The sequence below is a fragment of the Podarcis pityusensis genome, assembly GCF_964106645.2.
Source record: "Podarcis pityusensis genome assembly, chromosome: 13".
Classification (NCBI taxonomy): Eukaryota; Metazoa; Chordata; class Lepidosauria; order Squamata; family Lacertidae; genus Podarcis; species Podarcis pityusensis.
In genome coordinates this window covers 52539450-52556071 of record NC_138038.1, presented here as the reverse complement: position 1 = coordinate 52556071, position 16622 = coordinate 52539450, and the positions used below count along the sequence as shown (strand labels likewise).

General features: G+C 47.3%; 1 protein-coding gene across 1 annotated transcript in view; it reads right to left on the bottom strand.

Moving 5' to 3' along the window:
* The window catches only part of TNK1 (tyrosine kinase non receptor 1), a 38837-nt gene extending 33905 nt beyond the window's left edge, over positions 1-4932 (bottom strand). Inside the window, exon 1 of the mRNA XM_080979736.1 lies at positions 4778-4932. The gene's annotated coding sequence lies outside the window, so the exon portion shown is untranslated. The remainder of the gene's footprint in view (positions 1-4777) is intronic.
* Between the last annotated feature and the right edge of the window lie 11690 nt (positions 4933-16622).

The window sequence follows — 16622 nt, the reverse complement described above, 5'->3', positions numbered from 1 at the left end:
CAGTTCCTGTCCGAAGCACCTCTGTGGCCCCACCCTGTGCCGCAACGTCAAAGTCCAAACCGTGAGCAAATATTGACAAGATGCGCGGCGGCGGACTCAGCGTAAGCCGGCCGCCCAAAAGTCATAAAAAGCTAAAACCTCTCTCAAACTTCAGAGATCCGCAGGCTGCCCAGACCCCGATCCCATTATCGTTTATTTATTTATTGGTTGCATTTTTTAATCACAACTTTTATCTCAAAGGAGCCCGTGGTGGAACACATGATTTCTCCCCTCCCTAACAAGAACCCTGAGAGGTAGTTTAGGCTGAGAGGCAGCGAAGGGCTGAGGTCAGCTTCGTGGCCAAGTCGGAATTCGAACCTGGCTCTCCCGCTCGGTCCCTGTCCCACACTCTAACACCAGACGACAATGCCTCTCGCTGATTTTAGCTTTTATCGTAATAAAAGTGGCCCAAAGCTGGCCAAGGGGTGGTTTCTGGCCCACTTCCAGCCCCCATCACTACCTAGTTTCAAAAGCATTCTTGGCAAAGGGGGCGTCCCGATTCGTTTGGACTACTGCCATGCGCTCTATGTGGGGCTACCTTTGAAGGTGACTCGGAAACTTAATGGCCGAACGATCGATTTAGATCCCTAAATTGCAGCGTGGGAGTCATTTTGGGCTCACCGCTGTCCATGGAGGCACAGGTCAGTTCTGTGTCCAGGGCGGCTGTCTGCCAGCTCCACCTGGTACGCAGGATGAGACCTTCCCTGCCTGCGGACTGTCTTGCCAGAGTGGTGCATGCTCTGGTTATCTCCTGCTTGGACTACTGCCATGCGCTCTACGTGGGGCTACCTTTGAAGGTGACCCGGGAACTACAATTAATCCAGAATGCGGCAGCCAGACTGGGGACTGGGAGCGGCCGCCGAGACCACATAACACCGGTCCTGAGAGATCTGCATTGGCTCCCAGTACGTTTCTGAGATCAATTCAAAGTGTCGGTGCTGACTTTTAAAGCCCTAAACGGCCTCAAAGGCCCAGTAGACCTGAAGGAGCATCTCCACCCCCATCGTCCAGCCCGGACACTGAGGTCCAGCTCCGAGGGCCTTCTGGTGGTTCCCTCCCTGTGAGAAGTGAGGTTACAGGGAACAAGGCAGAGGGCCTTCTCGGTGGTGGCACCCGCCCTGTGGAATGCCCTCCCACCAGATGTCAAGGAAATAAACAGCTATTTGACTTTTAGAAGACATCTGAAGGCAGCTCTGTTTAGGGAAGCTTTTAACGTTTGACATTTTATTATGCTTTTATATGTGTTGGAAGCTGCCAAGAGTGGCTGGAAAAACCCAGATAGATGGTCAACGTATGGATATATTTATATCAGGTACGTCCATCTCCCAATAGACTGCGATCTACTCACAGTATAAAAAATCTGGCAGTGATCTACCCAGTGTTGTTAAACAGGCCTAGGCAAACTCAGCCCTCCAGATGTTTTGGGACTACTGTTCCCATCATCCCTGACCACTGGGCCTGTTAGCTAGGGATCATGGGAGTTGTAGTCCCAAAACATCTGGAGGGCCGAGTTTGCCTATGCCTGTCGTAAAAAGACGGGCAGTGATCTACCCAAAGTTGTGGAGCTTTTTTTAGTAAGGCAAAGTTTGTTCGTTTTTTGCTTTTTTGTAAAGAGATCTACCAGGATCTACCAGGAACACCCCACGATCTACCTGTTGGACATGCCTGATATATATAAAAAGTCTGCAATGCAAGATTCGAACTCAAGACCCACTCTCTCTTCCTGCAGTTTCCAGCAACTGGTACCCAAAAGCATTGCAGCCTTCAGGTGTGGAGTCACAGCCATCCTGGCTAGTAGCCATAAATAGCCCTCTCCTCCTCCAGGAATTTCTCCAGTCCTCTTTTAAAGCCATCCAAGTTGGCGGCCGTCCCTGCCTACTGTGGCAGGGAGTTCCGCAGTTTAACCGTGCGCCGAATGATGTGGTTCGTTTATCTGTCCTGAATCTGTCCAGACCTTCTGCTTCCTTACGTGTCCACGATTTGCCGTGTTATGAGAAAGGGAGAGAGACATTTCTCTATTCACTCTCTCACGCTATCTACCTCCTTTCTCCCTAAATAAAAAAAGTCCCAAGTACTCTGATCTTTCTTTTTGCAGGTGCAATAGTTTAGCCACGTACTGCATGATTTTTTCCCCCTTTTAAGCAAGGCAGTGGGGTGTTATTTGGTGGGGAGGGGATTGCCTTTGGTTAAAGACATTGGACTCTCCTCCACCGGAGGTTTTTGAGCAGAGGTTGGAGGGCCAGAGATTCCTCGGCTGCGATTCCTGCATTGCAGCGGGTTGGTCTAGATGAACCCTGGGTGCCCCTTTCAACTCTACAATTCTACGGTTCTGCAATTTCAGGTCTGGAGTGTTTTGCAAATGCTCCCCGCTTTCTTTTCTATCCATCCACCGCATTTGCAAACAGCCGGCTTCTTCCTTCCAAAGCGTTGTTAATTAGATCCGTCAAACGGTTAGCAAAACGTTACGCTAATTCCTTCTATTGTCTGAGGCTCTGCCCACTAACGCAATGCAATTCAAATCGACAGAATAAGCATACATCAGTCCTGGGAGTGTAAGATTTGCAGGGCAAGGTTTGAGCCGGCACCAAACTCTCTCTTTCTTTAGTCAAAGGAATATCTGGGCAAACAGTAGGATTATCTTCACAGAACTGTAAAGTTAGAAGGGATCCCAAAGGTCATCCAGCCCAACCCCCTGAAACGCAGGAATCTACGGAATGTTCCCAGGAGTCTGGGTTACAAATTATGAGGCTGTAACTTTAAAGCGTATGTTTCCCCCCCCCCTCAAAGAATTCTGGGTAATGTAGTTTGCTAAGGGTTGCTGGGCGCTGTAACTCTGTGAGGGGTAAAACTACATTGCCCAGAATTCTGTGAGGCGTGTGGCGATGTGCTTTGAGCCTACAGCGATCCCTGTGATTGAATTAAATCAAGGGCTCTTGTGCAAGGATCCTGATTGCTGGCTTCAAACTGAAGGATCTGTTAAGAATAGGATGCTAGGCTGGCTGGGCCAGGGGCCTGATCCTGCAGGGAATGTCACAAAGAGACACCAGAATCGTGCAGGGGGTTTTTTCTCCATCTCTCATCGTACTGGAACCCAGCAGGTTTGTCCAAGGAAGGCTGGGAAATCCAGATCGCGCAGAAGAAGGTCGTTATATCCACACTGCTCAGAGTTAAACGTTTCTGAGCACAATTCAAAGTGTTGGTGTTGACCTTTAAAGTCCTAAACGGCCTCAAAGGCCCAGGAGACCTGAAGGAGCGTCTCCACCCCCATCGTTCTGCCCGGACACTGAGGTCCAGCTCCGAGGGCCTTTTGGTGGTTCCCTCCCTGCGAGAAGTGATGTTACAGGGAACCAGGCACAGGGCCTTCTCGGTGGTGGCGCCCTCCCTGTGGAACACCCTCCCACTGGATGTCAAGGAAATAAACAACTATCTGACTTTTAGAAGACATCTGAAGGCAGCCCTGTTTAGGGATGCTTTTAATGTTTAATAGATATTAAACATTATTAAACATTTTATTTTAATATTTTTTGGGAAGCTGCCCAGAGTGGCTAGGGAAACCCAGCCACATGGGCCAGGTATAAATAATAAATTATTATTATTATTAAACTGTGGAACTCGCTGCCTCAAGAGACAGCTGCCCTCTTATAAACACAGAACCACTGAATTGTAGAGTTGGGACCCCCAACGGCCATCTAGTCTAACCCCGTGCAATGATGGGATCCTGTCCCCTGGGCGGGATCGAACCACCAATCTTCTGCTTAACAGCCAGACGCACAGACCCGTTGAGCCAACTTGGGTGGCTCTCTAAAAGAGGATGAGCCTAGCCGCGGCCACCAGCCACGACGGCTGTGTTTTAAGCTCTGAATGCTGGGGAGAGCATTGATGTTGCTCTCATGTTCTGGTTGCGTGTCTCTGCTTGGCTGCTGCGAGAACAGGATCCTGGGCTAACTAGGCCTCCCCCCTCAGCCTGACCCAGCAGCCTCGTCTTCTGCGCTTATGACACATGATTCTGGCCTGCCTGCTGCGTGCTGCTACCTGCCTGCCTCAGTTCCCTCCCTCCGTCTGCGAAATGGGAACATGAGCAACCGTCGCCCCAGAAAATTTCGTCTCCAAGGGTGTGTGGGTTTGGGAGGATGATGATATAGCAACTTAAATGGGCTCTTGTAACCTGCAGCGGCCGGGTGCTTCAAAGTTGGGGTGTCGCTCTCAGGAATAACCCATGAGTGATGCCAGGAAGTCTAACTCTTGCATTAAGACCCAGACATTAATTTTCCCTATTAACGATCCTCCTCCTATTCCCCGGGGGGGCAAGCTGGCCGTCTGTTCAGGTGAGCAAAAAGTCGGGAATGGGGATTTCCTGGGTGTTGAGATTCCTGCATTGGAGGCGGGTTGGGATGGATGACCTCTGAGGGTCCCTTTCCGACTTTACAATTCTAGGATTCTATAAGAGAGAGAGATAAGGAGGAAAGAGGGTCAAAGAAAGCAGCTCAGAGGAGGAAGCTGATATAAGTGGGTCAGCCAGGTAGGAGGATAGAGATGAATGTGCAGAACTCGGCGTGGGTGGAGGAGAGAAAGATCAAGAGAAAAAGAGGAAGAAGAAAAAGTAGGTGATAGACAGAACCAACCGGAGATAAGGGAGGGGTGTAAGAGAGTCAGACAGGTAAGGGGGCAAAGGTTTCCCCATTAAGAAAGGGGCAATCTTACCTGCTGCCCCACAATCCCTCGCTCCTTGGGCACTCACCTGGATGGAGGAACCTGTGGCGATTTCCTCCCCTCTCCGGATCTTTCTTACTTTCTTCCGTCCGTCCGTTCTTTCTTTCTTTCTGCCTGCTTCTCCTCCTGGCCGTCCCAAGTCTGCTGGGTGTCGGAAGCTCCTCCCTGGGGCGGAGGGAGCTCACCTGGGGCGGGTCAGGTGTGAGGCAGGAGGCAGACAGAAACAGGTGGAGCCTCCGCCCTGGAGTGGGCAGGCCCTGGGTGAGATTACAGGCTCAGCAAAAAGGCCTGCGAGGGCGCCTTTCTCCCGACGGAAGCGCAGAGTGTTTGAGGACCGGGACATTCGCAGGGAAACCAAAATGCTCGTTTACAAAGCTATTGTACAGTTGAACGAAGATCATGGCCACTGGGCCCATCACCTCCTGGCAAATAGAAGAGGAAGAAATGGAGGCAGTGAGAGATTTTACTTTCTTGGGCTCCATGATCACTGCAGATGGTGACAGCAGTCACGAAATTAAAAGACGCCTGCTTCTTGGGAGAAAGGCGATGGCAAACCTAGACAACATCTTAAATGTAACACTGAACTGTTAACAATTAACTTTGCCAAAACCAAAATTGTACATTTTAACCGCTCCTTCAGGAAGGATAATTGGAGCGTAAAGGGAAACGCCATTGAACAGACTAAGACCTTCCAATACTTAGGCATTACTTTTTCTTATAATGCCAAATTCTCAACACACTTGACCACATCAGCTATATCAGCAGAAAGAAGTGCAAATGCTATCCTTAGATTATTCAGAAGGAAAGGAGCTGGCTTCCTCCCGATGGCCCTAACAGTCTTTCAGGCAAAATCTTTAGCCCAACTTCTATATGGCTCTCAAATTAGCCCCTCTGCCAACCTTAAGACCCTTGAAACAGTACAATCTAAATTCTTAAGATCATTATTTGCTACCCCTAAGTGTACACCTAATGCAGTCTTAAGGCAAGAGGCAGGACTGCCCAGAGTGGAATTAAAAGTCTGGGAACAAGCAATATCCCTCTGGCTGAAAATCCATTACAATCCTAAGGGTCTATTACCTTGCTTCCTGGCCGCAGTTCCCTATCCTCCTTGGCTTATGCAAATAACTAACAAGATCAAACAAATTGGCCTAAACCCTGAAAATCTTTTTATTGGAACTCTGAACAAGGCAAAAGCTACTATCACTCGGAGACTTTATGATATCGAATTACAACAAGAAGGCGCCCTACTCCCAGAGACGTATAGATGCTTAAAAGCTTGGCCTAATTTTGCAGCTGCCCCTTACTTAACTAACATCACTAACGAAGCCTATAGATGGGCTTTCTCTAGAGCCCGCTTTGAGACAATGCCCTCAGCAGTGCTGTACGGCAAATTCACGCGGGTTCCAATGCATGCGCGTCTCTGCCCTTGTATGTCTAATAAGGTAGAATCTGTCACACACATTCTTCTATTTTGCGAATTCTATAGTGAAGAACGAGTTCAACTTATTTTACCGCTTCTATCAAAATTTATACCCCTTCAATATTATTTGGAATCCTCCCCTGAAATTCTTCGAAAATACCTCCTGGAAGATTCCTCAAGCTCAATATCATATGAGGTGGCTAAATTTTGCACTTTAGTAATTAAGAAGCGTAAATCTCTTCTGTTGAATGGCACACTGCGAAGTTCCCTTGTGTAACCTTTTTTCTTTTCTGAAGTTGTTGCTGATTTCTTGTTGTCTGATCTTGTGGTGTTTAGTGTCACTGGCTTTGGCCGCAATAAACTTGAACTTGAACTTGACAACATCTTAAAAAGCAGAGACATCACCTTGACGACAAAGGTCCGTATAGTTAAAGCTCTGGTTTTCCCAGTAGTGATGTATGGAAGTGAGAGCTGGACCATAAAGAAGGCTGATCGCTGAAGAATGGATGCTTTTGAATTCTGGTGCTGGAGGAGACTCTTGAGAGTCCCATGGACTGCAAGAAGATCCAACCTCTCCATTCTGAAGGAAATCAGCCCTGAGTGCTCAGGGGAAGTACAGATCCTGAAGCTGAGGCTCCAGTACTTTGGCCACCTCATGAGAAGAGAAGACTCCCTGGAAAAGACCCTGATGTTGGGAAAGATGGAGGGCACAAGGAGAAGGGGACGATGGAGGACAAGATGGTTGGACAGTGTTCTTGAAGCTACCAGCATGAGTTTGACCAAACTGGGGGAGGCAGTGGAAGACAGGAGTGCCTGGCGTGCTCCACTCCAGGGGGTCACGAAGAGGCGGACACGACTAAATGACTAAACAACAACAACAACCTTGGGTTACATACGCTTCAGGTTACAGACTCCGCTAACCCAGAAATAGTACCTCAGGTTAAGAACTTTGCTTCAGGATGAGAACAGAAATCGCGCGGCAGCAGCAGGAGGCCCCATTAGCTAAAGTGGTACCTCAGGTTAAGAACAGTTTCAGGTTAATAATACTAATAATAATTCATTATTTATTATTTATACCCCGCCCATCTGGCTGGGTTTCCCCAGCCACTCTGGGCGGCTTCCAAAAAAATATTAAAATACTGTAACACATCAAACATAAAAAGCTTCCCTAAACAGGCCCGCCTTCAGATGTCTGCTAAAAGTTTGGTAGTTATTTTTCTCTTTGACATCTGGTGGGAGGGCGTTCCACAGGGCGGGGGCCACTACCGAGAAGGCCCTCTGCCTGGTTCCCTGTAACTTGGCTTCTCGCAGTGAGGGAACCGCCAGAAGGCCCTCGGAGCTGGACCTCAGTGTCCAGGCTGGATGATGGGGGTGGAGACGCTCCTTCAAGTATACTTGGCCTTTTAGGCCATTTAGGGCTTTCAAGGTCAGCACCAACACTTTGAATTGTGCTCAGAAACGTACTGGGAGCCAATGTAGGTCTTATAAACGCCATCTCCAACTCTTTGAAAGATTCCATCAACAGAGTCTCCAAAAATTTTACACATCACTTGGGAAGACAGGTGAACTAATATCAGTGTACTGGAAGAAGCAAAGATCACCAGTGTTGGAGCAATGATTCTTCAATATCAACTTCGCTGGACTGGTCATGTTGTGCAGATGCCTGATGATTGCCTTCCAAAGCAACTACTCTACAGTGGTGCCTCGCAAGACGAAATTAATCCGTTCCGCGAGAGTCTTCGTGTAGCGGTTTTTTCGTCTTGCGAAGCAACCCTATTAGCGGCTTAATGGATTAGCGCTATTAGCGGTTTAGCGGCTATTAAAGGCTTAAAGGCTTAGCGGATTAGCTGCTAAAAGGCTATTAAAGGCTATTAAAGGCTTAGCGGATTAGATAAGGGGGGGGGGACGAAAAAAAAAATCTCAAGACTTGCAAGACATTTTCGTCTTGCGAAGCAAGCCCATAGGGAAATTCGTCCTGCGAAGCAACTCAAAAACAGAAAACCCTTTCGTCTAGCGGGTTTTCCGTCTTGCGAGGCATTTGTCTTGCGGGGCACCACTGTATTCTGAACTTAGAAATGGAAAGCGTAATGCTGGTGGTCAACAAAAGAGGTTGAAAGACTCTCTCAAGGCAAATCTTTAAAAATGTAGTATAAACACCGACAATTGGGAAACACTGGCCTGCGAGTGCTCCAGTTGGAGAACAGCCTTTGCCAAAGGTGTCATTGGCTTTGAAGACACTTGAACTCAGGACAAAAGGGAGAAACGCGCTCAGAGGAAGGTACACTTGGCAAATCCACACCGGGATCAACTCCCGCCCGGAAACCAATGTCCCCACTGTGGAAGGACGTGTGGATCCAGAATTGGCCTCCACAGTCACTTACGGACTCATTGTTAAAACTGTGTTTATGGGAGACAATCTTACTCAGCTACGAGGGATTGCCAAAGAGCTTGAGAACATCCGACGAGCACAGCAGGATCAGTGCGGTGGCCCATCAGGTCCAGCGTCCTGAGCTCACAGGGGCCGACCAGCTGAGGAACCCGCAAGCAGGATTCAAACACAAGACCGACACTCTCCCCTCCTGTGGTTTCCAACAACTGGCGTTGGAAGCAGAGCACGGCCAACATGGCTAACGGCCACCGATAGCCCTCTCCCCTTCATGAACCTCTTTTCGCACCATCCAGGTTGGTGGCAAGGAGTTCCGCAGTCTACCGCCAAAACATTACCACCTCTGACCCGAGAGACAGGCCAACGTGACTAGTCTCCTGGGATTATGAGGCAGGGCTGCTGTTGTTGTTTAGTCGTTTAGTCGTGTCCGACTCTTCGTGACCCCATGGGCTACCAGTCCAGAAAGCACTGAATTTCTGTATTTCAGAAATTAAGGAAATGTAATTGCAATCTAAGAATGTACAGTGGTACCTCGGGTTACATACGCTTCAGGTTACAGACTCCGCTAACCCAGAAATAGTGCTTCAGGTTAAGAACTTTGCTTCAGGATGAGAACAGAAATCGGCAGCAGCGGGAGGCCCCATTAGCTAAAGTGGTGCTTCAGGTTAAGAACAGTTTCAGGTTAAGAACAGACCTCCGGAACGAATTAAGTGCTTAACCCGAGGTACCACTGTAATACAGATTTTCAGCCCTGTTTAGGGAAGCTTTTAATGTGTAATAGATTATTGTATTTTAATATTCTATTGGAAGCTGTCCAGAGTGGCTGAGGAAACGGGTATAAATTATTATTATTATTATTATTATTATTATTATTATTATTACAACTCAGTGCTTTTTTTTTCTTTAAAAATGTTTAGGGGCACTCATTTTGACTCAATAAAACCACCATTTTGTAGTTAAAATCGGGGGAAATAAATACAGTAAATGGACAAAAGCACAAAGATTCACAAAATGTTTAGGGGTCTGCGTACCCCTAGAAAAAAAAGCACTGACTGTATTTAAATCATTTTTTAAAAAGAAAAATAAGTTAAAGGCCAGGGTTTTGTTTACACCACAGGTAAAGTATAGCATTCAGCTTCCAGAGAAATAAATATATAGGAGAGCATGAGACTCTTAATCTCAGGGTCTTGGGTTCGAGATGCACGTAGGGAAAAAGATTCCTGCATCCCAGGGGGTTGGACTGGATGACCCTCGTGGTCCCTTCCATCTACAATTCCATTATTCTTTTTTTTTTAAAGGCACCAAGGGGCTAGTTGAACAGATACACTAAGAAAGCAGGTGAGATCTCCCAAGTCACAGAAGGGCGAATAAATGAGATTTGAATTGGAGAGAGAGAGAGAGAGAGAGAGAGAGAGAGATTTCAGCCTCTGCATAACCTCTGGAAGGACGGGAGATGTTGGGCGGTGGAATAGCAGAATATATTATGCAAAACACAATGCGGAGCAAAAATCTGCAGAGCTTTCCCTTCCAAGGGATTGTCACTACATTGACAAAGGATTTATTTTATTTACTTTTTTAAAAAAAGGTTCTTAAACAGGAGGCCCAGCTGCCCACACTGGGATATGTCTATTTCCTCCAGAGCTTTATGTTAGTCACCTCTGAAAACAGCTGGGAAGCCGTAAAAGGTGAGTAATGAGGCAGATGACTGAGATCATTGCAAAAAACAGGGGTTTTGGGGGGCAGACAGTGGTGGCATTGATGGGAGGGCGAGAAACCCAGGGGGTCCACATTTAAAAGGGGGCTCCAGCCCCACTGCTGGGTGAAGATTTGCAAAAGATGGTAAGGACCTAACAGAAGCAGAAGACATCAAGAAGAGGTGGCAAGAATACACAGAAGAATTATACCAGAAAGAAATGGATGTCTCGTACACCCCAGGTAGTGTGGTTGCTGACCTTGAGCCAGACATCCTGGAGAGTGAAGCCAAATGGGCCTTAGAAAGCACTGCAAATAACAAGGCCAGTGGAAGCGATGGTATTCCAGCTGAACTATTTAAAATGTTAAACGATGATGCTGTTAAGGTGCTACACTCATTATGCCAGCAAGTTTGGAAAACTCAGCAGTGGCCAGAGGATTGGAGAAGATCAGTCTACATCCCAATCCCAAAGAAGGGCAGTGCCAAAGAATGCTCCAACTACCGCACAATTGCACTCATTTCACACGCTAGCAAGGTTATGCTTAAAATTCTACAAGGAAGGCTCAAGCAGTATGTGGACCGAGAACTCCCAGAAGTGCAAGCTGGATTTCGAAGAGGCAGAGGAACCAGAGACCAAATTGCAAACATGCGCTGGATTATGGAAAAAGCTAGAGAGTACCAGGAAGACATCTACTTCTGCTTCATTGACTATGCAAAAGCCTTTGACTGTGTCGACCACAGCAAACTATGGCAAGTTCTTAAAGAAATGGGAGTGCCTGATCACCTCATCTGTCTCCTAAGAAATCTCTACGTGAGACAAGAAGCTACAGCTAGAACCGAATATGGAACAACTGATTGGTTCAAAATTGGGAAAGGAGTATGGCAAGGCTGTATATTGTCTCCCTGCTTATTTAACTTATATGCAGAATTCATCATGCGAAAGGCTGGGCTGGAATTAAGATTGCCAGAAGAAATATCAACAACCTCAGATATGCAGATGACACAACCTTGATGGCAGAAAGTGAGGAGGAATTAAAGAACCTTTTAATGAGGGTGAAAGAGGAGAGTGCAAAATATGGTCTGAAGCTCAACATCAAAAAAAACGAAGATCATGGCCACTGGTCCCATCACCTCCTGGCAAATACAAGGGGAAGAAATGGAGGCAGTGAGAGATTTTACTTTCTTGGGCTCCATGATCACTGCAGATGGTGACAGCAGCCACAAAATTAAAAGACGCCTGCTTCTTGGGAGAAAGGCGATGGCAAATCTAGAGAGCATCTTAAAAAGCAGAGACATCACCTTGCCAACAAAGGTCCATATAGTAAAAGCTATGGTTTTCCCAGTAGTGATGTATGGAAGTGAGAGCTGGACCATAAAGAAGGCTGATCGGCGAAGAATGGATGCTTTTCAATTCTGGTGCTAGAGGAGACTCTGGAGAGTCCCATGGACTGCAAGAAGATCAAACCTCTCCATTCTGAAGGAAATCAGCCCTGAGTGCTCACTGGAAGGACAGATCCTGAAGCTGAGGCTCCAATACTTTGGCCATCTCATGAGAAGAGAAGACTCCCTGGAAAAGACCCTGATGTTGGGAAAGATGGAGGGCAGAAGGATAAGGGGACGATGGAGGACGAGATGGTGGGACAGTGTTCTCAAAGCTACCAGCTTGAGTTTGACCAAAGTTTGGGAGGCAATGGAAGACAGGAGGGCCTGGCGTGCTCTGGTCCAGGGGGTCACGAAGAGGCGGACACCACTAAACGACGGGGTTGTTTTTGCAATCCAGGAGTGTATAAATGTTATGAAACACAAATAATAAATCAGGTGAGCTTGGGCCATTCCCTGCCTCTCAAGCCAGCCTACCGCACAGGGTTGTTGTGGGGGGGGGGAGATTAAATGAGGAGGGGGAGAACCGAACCCGCCACTTTGAGCTCCTTGGAGGAAAAAAAAGGTGGAATATCAGCCATAAATAAAATACATGCATGCATAATTTTATTTGTCCTTTCCATAGTTCGAACCATGAAAAAGTTACGACACGAAATAAAACATTATTAGAAAAGTTGCCGTAAACAATAAATAAAACATAAAAAGACACACAACCAAACTGAGCAATTTCCACATAAATCATAATAAGATATAAAGATTCTGTGTTTCAAAAGCATTTTAAAATAATCCAAACATCCCCAAGCGTTGCAGCGACAACCTCAAAGCTTCCCTGTTGCTTAATCAGTGTGATGAGCTAATAAAAAGGCTTTGATTGCAGATTAAAAATAGAGCCCTTCTTAATTAAAACGAGTCACCTGCGTCCCCCCCCCCTTCGTGTCCACGGGAGGCTTTTGAACACCCCACCACCGCCTCCTGATTAATTTTTGAAAGAAGAAGAGAAATCTTAATTGGAAGAATTATAGAATCATGAATCAATGTTCAGTCGGAATCTCTGTCCCTGTAACTTGAAGCCACGGGTTCGAGTCCTGCCCTCCAGAGCAGGAAAAAACAACAAGCTTGCTGTTTCCTCCCTGCCACCTTCAAATATCCAAAGGGTTGTCAGTTAACACAGGGAAGATGGGAGCAAGCTTGTTTTCGGCTACTCCAGACACCTGGTGGAGGTTTTCAAAGAGAGGTCAGGCAGCCATCTGCCAGAAATTCATATCTACAGTGCTATGACCCTGAAGGGGCAAGACTCTTAGACTGGGGAACAAAATTTTTGTTGCATTGACACCTGCAGTTGTTCCAACCTAATTTTGACGTGCTAATTTTGTATCTGAAGTTGGTTTTGTTCTGTAAGCTCTAGGGGTTTTTTTGCAGTTCATGTTTTTCACTTTTCACCACAATCTTTGTTTTTCCCAATGCAAGAATTCAATATTTTATTCAACACATAGCCAAAGTAGTACAATATGAGTATAAATGTAAGTGACTTATATAGCACTGAACATGACATGTATGGCATTGAAAATAACATGTATATCTATGTACAGTTGGAGGTATGCAAAAAAAATGTATTCCCTTGGGATACACAGTATTTGTTGTTGTTGTTTAGTCGTTTAGCTGTGTCCGCCTCTGCGTGGCCCCCTGGACCAGAGCACGCCGGGCACTCCTGTCTTCCACTGCCTCCCGCAGTTTGGTCAAACTCATGCTGGTAGCTCCGAGAACACTATCCAACCATCTCGTCCTCTGTCATCCCCTTCTCCTTGCACCCTCCATCTTTCCCAACATCAGGGTCTTTTCCAGGGAGTCTTCTCTTCTCATGAGGTGGCCAAAGTACTGGAGTCTCAGCTTCAGGATCTGTCCTTCCAGTGAGCACTCAGGGCTGATTTCCTTCAGAATGGAGAGGTTTGATCTTCTTGCAGTCCATGGGTCTCTCAAGAGTCTCTTCCAGCACCAGAATTCAAACGCATCCATTCTTCGGCGATCAGCCTTCTTTATGGTCCAGCTCTCACTTCCATACATCACTACTGGGAAAACCATAGCTTTAACTATACGGACCTTTGTCGGCAAGGTGATGTCTCTGCTTTTTAAGATGCTGTCTAGGTTTGTCATTGCTTTCCTCCCAAGAAGCAGGCGTCTTTTAATTTCATGACTGCTGTCACCATCTGCAGCAATCATGGAGCCCAAGAAAGTAAAATCTCTCACTGCCTCCATTTCTTCCCCTTCTATTTGCCAGGAGGTGATGGGACCAGTGGCCATGATCTTCGTTTTTTTGATACTGAGCTTCAGACCATACTGAGGAACAAAAAATAATTTCATTTTCTTTTGCATGAGATTTTCCAACTGTTCTTATATGTTCTTTCAATGCTGATTTCAAATCTGCAATTGATTTTTGTGTACATGCTATAGTTATCGTTCAGATTCCGACTTTTGCCGATATGTCATATTTACACTGGGTATAAGTGGACACAGACACGTTGATCTACCCTAACCACATGGTAATTATTGTTTTGCAATGATTCTTCAACATCAACTTCGCATGAGAGCCAGTGTGGTGTAGTGGTTAAGAGCGGTAATCACGTAATCTGGGGAACTGGGTTCGATTCCCTTCTCCTCCACATGCAGCTGCTGGGTGACCTTGGGCCAGTCACCCTTCTCTGAAGTCTCTCAGCCCCACTCACCTCACAGAGTGTTTGTTGTGGGGGAGGAAGGGAAAGGAGATTGTTAGCCGCTTTGAGACTCCTGAAGGGGAGTGAAAGGCGGGATAGCAAATCCAAAAAACTCTGGACTGGTCATGCTGTGCGGATGCCTGATGATCGCCTTCCAAAGCAACTACTCTATTCCAAATTTAAAAATGGAAAGCGTAATGCTGGTGGTCGACAAAAGAGGTTTAAAGACTGTCTCAAGGCAAATAAAAAAATGTAGTATAAATGCCGACAATTGGGAAACACTGGCCTGCAAGCGCTCCAGTTGAAGAACAGCCTTTACCAAAGGTGTCATGAGCTTTGAAGACGCTTGAACTCAGGACGTGCTAAGAGGAAGGCTGTTAGTATTCCTGCTCCATGATTGCAGTCATGGGATTGTTGTCTTTCACATATGTTTTGACTCCACAGATTGGAAAGTGACGGAGACAGGATGTTTGTGTTCCTGTGTTCTGTGAAGTGGGACTATTGTCCTTTGTTCTTTTTCTCTTTGCTGTCTGATGCTAGAGAGAGAGACGGAGCCATGTTGCAGTGCTCCGTGTTTGTTCATATGTAAATAGAGTAAAGGTAAAGGTAAAGGGACCCCTGACCATTAGGTCCAGTCATGGCCAACTCTGGGGTTGCGCGCTCATCTCGCTTTACTGGCCGATGGAGCCGGCGTACAGCTTCCGGGTCATGTGGCCAGCAGGACTAAGCCGCTTCTGGCGAACCAGAGCAGCGCACGGAAACGCCCTTTACCTTCCCGCCAGAGCGGTACCTATTTATCTACTTGCACTGCATGCTTTCGAACTGCTAGGTGGGCAGGAGCAGGAGCAGGGACCGAGCAACGGGAGCTCACCCCGTCATTGCGGGGATTCAAACCACCGACCTTCTGATCAGCAAGTCCTAGGCTCTGTGGTTTAACCCACAGCGCCACCCGCGTCCCATAAAAAAAAGTAGCTTAGCCAAAATGCTGAGTTGCTGAGGTCTGTCACGCGAACTGCGAAGGCTCTGCGGATCCCTAAGTGTGCCGGTGTCTGTTGGCATCGGTCGCCGTGATGTTCGGGCTGAAGAAAGCTTTTGAAGCTCCCGAACGATTGGCCAGGAGGGAGAGAACATGACAGTCGGGCATGTGTCTCTACCAGGGTCCTACTCGAGTGTAGGATGAGCTCCTAACAAATCCACACCGTGATCAACTCCCGCCCGGGAACCAATGTCCCCACTGTGGAAGGACGTGTGGATCCAGAATTGGCCTCCACAGTCACTTACGGACTCATCGTTAAAACCGTGTTTATGGAAGACAATCTTACTCGGCTATGATGGATCGCCAAAGAAGAAGAAAAGAAGAAGAAGAAGAAGAAGAAGAAGAAGAAGAAGAAGAAGAAGAAGAAGAAGAAGAAGAAGGGGGTTTGGCTAGATGCGACAGGAACCCAGAAAACCACACCGGTTTGCGTCTGAGAAAGTGCAGAAAAAAACCCCCAGAGGTTTTCAAATTGGTAAATTGAGCATTTAATTGGCGGAGGCAACACTAATTAACTGGGCCTGTTATGTAACGCATTGACAGCAAAGCATCTCAGTGGCACCCCCCCCTTTCCACCCACCATGCGCTAGCAAGGCTCACAGCGTCTCTTTCTCTCCACAAACCGCCAGGTGCCAGTCCATAAGCGCTTGGCTGTTTCCCAGAGCCCACGCACCAAACGCCGGCTGGGGTCGCGCAGCGGTGCTTCAGATGCGCTCTGAACGGTTTGCAAAACACGGGCGGTGAAGGAGCCCGAGAGCATGAGCATGAGCCCCGGAAAAAGCCGAGCTCAGGCGAGCAGCCTTTTGCACATGCTCAGACACACCCATTGCACATTCCGGAACTCGTATTTGCTGGGCAGCGGTTGGCAGGCTGGCATCCTCAGGGCGTTTTTGTTTTTGTCATTACCAAAGACTGGCCAGGCTCCCCAGGGTATCCAATCAAGTGACCATTAACAGGTAACCTGCCAGACAGGAGATAAACAACGCGCTCAGATTTCTGCTGTAGACCGCCTCTTCTGTGATGTAGGTATGATGTGTCTGGGGGTGGTCTTGGACTCCAGGGCGGGGAATTTAAAATGTCTATATAAGGGCGGACACACCTGGGTTCTGGGTCCTCCTCCGTCCTCCTGCGTGAGAGGGGGGCACCTTGTTGCAACAGATCCATAACTTACTAACTGCTTTGCTTCTCAATATTCTCTGGTTGGCCTCTGTTCTTTTCTCTGACCGATGGAGAACCTACAAAGGACTCTATAA